This window comes from Drosophila melanogaster, chromosome 2L, assembly GCF_000001215.4.
Source record: "Drosophila melanogaster chromosome 2L".
In the NCBI taxonomy this organism is placed as follows: Eukaryota; Metazoa; Arthropoda; class Insecta; order Diptera; family Drosophilidae; genus Drosophila; species Drosophila melanogaster.
The window spans coordinates 23,414,121-23,416,532 of record NT_033779.5 but is presented as its reverse complement, the minus strand read 5'-3'; the positions used below and the strand labels follow the sequence as shown (position 1 = coordinate 23,416,532).

Here is a 2,412-nt window from a genome sequence, read left to right as displayed (position 1 = left end):
TTCGATCAACCGTTTGAGATTCTTTGCCTTTTGCTATTCCTCGCCGTTTGTCGATCTTCCTTGGTTTCTCTCTTTGATCTTGTACAACTGTTTTGCTATTCCTTGCCGTTTTGTTGTACGTCTCTAATCCAATCGTTTACTATTTAACTCGTTTTCTTTAATTCACATTTTCCACTTAGAAATGAATTTGTATCCCACTTCTGAATTGTCAGGTTGATCTTCATGTTTATTCTTTTCTTTTATTAATGTGTTACAATAGTTATAAGTCTTCAGTATACATCTGCCTTCATCGTTCACGCAGCGAGCACACGTCCGCACTCCCTGGCATCTCGCAAGCAACTCCCCCTCTCTCATGCTCTTCCTCTTGACAAATGTTTACCATCATCTGCTGTTATGTGACCATGTCGGATAAGAAAATCAATCACCACAGGCGCTGAAGTTGTCTTGAAATCTGAAGTAAAATCGCGCTCCACGCAGTCCTTGGCTGTAAGCTGCTCAAAGTCCTGGACCTCCCCGTCAGCGTTTTGAGGCACAAGGTCAAGTGGTAGCTCTAAGTCGAAAACATATTCGATATTGGGAAAAAGTCCTTGTCGGCTTTCAAAGTAAAATGAGACACAAACGATTTTCCTTCGTTTTATTCTTTGACTTGCCCATTTCTATCGGTATACCAAAAACTCATTTACCTCGCCCGTCGCAAAATGGTCACGCCCTCACTTTTAAAAATTATTTAAAAAAAGCCAAAAGTGATCAAAGATTAAACATTTTATTATTCAATTTACAACAGTTTACCGAATATGTAGAAGATATTGAACTTGGAATGCAGTTAACAAGACTTTGTATTTTTAATCCTAAATTATTAAAACATTATTACTTAACGCATATAAATTTCGAAAAGCTTATACATATTAAAATTTCCACTTGGGTAAAACAGATACAAATGAAATTCTTATAATTTCCCATATTCCAAAAGAAATAAGTAAACCCCCATTTTTTTCAATAATTCCATATCCAGATAGTTATCAAAACGTTTTATAGAAAATGTACAAAATAAGTTTTATATTCAAAATAATAAAACTTACTTAGCATCTTCAAAAAATTTGATAATAAATAAATGTTTAACTGGCATACTTAATCAATTCAATACAGAATGTAGATATGTAAAAACTCATAGGAAATTTCAAATCAGTTATGTCGAACCTAATGTAATATTAACCTGGAACTTACAAAAACCATTCTCAACTAAAATTGCATAAATAGAGATATAGCAATAGAGGGAAATAACATAATAAAAGCTTTTAATTGCTCCATACAATTGATGGCATCTCAATATCAAATACAATTTTAGATTACACACAAACCGTTTATGTCATTAACAATTTAACTAAATTAGCTCTTTATTATACAAGCTAAAGAAATTTTTAAAATCCATAATAAAACAAATAATACACTTCAAATAAGAACTATTAATTACTAATTACTATTATAATATAATTATAATAATTATAATTATTATAATAATCTTAGTTGTCATAATAATATTTTACTATAAATATTTATAAGTATACCGAAGAAAATTATAATCAAGTTCAAAAATGAAAAGGTTACTGTAAATCCTGAGGTTAGGTGTGACTTACCATTAGACATCATCAAGTCGGTGCCAGAATTTAGTGGCACCCAAGATGAATATGTGGCCTGGAGGCAAGCGGCCTGTAAAATCCCAAATAAGAAGACTTTACTCGTTGAGTTTTTGTAAGAAACTAATTTTATTTGGAAATATCTTCGGTTTAAATAGGTGACATGAGAATCGCATCTTAAAGTAAATGGCCTACGCAGAGGCCTAAGTAAATAGTCCCCGCCTTATCGAGGTCCCACGCTCGGGCACATCTGCCTATCTTGAGCGGCGAGGACCTTATCTGTGGTCTCCCACTAAGGGACTATTTTAGGAGGCGGGGAACGATCTCAAGTGACTGACTCATGTAGTGTGCACTTAAATTACATGTTTTTGAGCAATGCACCCATGTCGCCTTAGATAACAAAATCCTAAATATAATTTATCGCTCTCGATTCATTTACATAAGATATGAACGGAGCCCAAAATTGTAAGTCTTTAAATATATTCGTGTTCATGTGTGAACATTCTGCCAAAGGGCCAGCAAGCTGAGATGTACATTAGTATATTAGTTGCATTTATAACAGTAGTGGACTGTATTTATTTGATATATGTTCATTTATTTTGCAACTAAGATTTCAATGGGCCTAGTTTTTCTGGCTTTTAATTTTATTGGATTACAATTATGGTTTATATTATTTTTAATTCAACAATTTGTACTCAATTAACTTATTTTAAACATTTTGCTTTTTCTATGTAGAAGTACATTTTCTATTAAACAACGATATAGTGGACTGTATATT

The 2,412-nt window shown here is 32.6% G+C and overlaps 1 pseudogene; it reads right to left on the bottom strand.

Annotated features, from left to right (window-relative positions):
• Positions 1-379: 379 nt before the first annotated feature.
• On the bottom strand, positions 380-617 carry CR41519 (annotated as a pseudogene).
• Between the last annotated feature and the right edge of the window lie 1,795 nt (positions 618-2,412).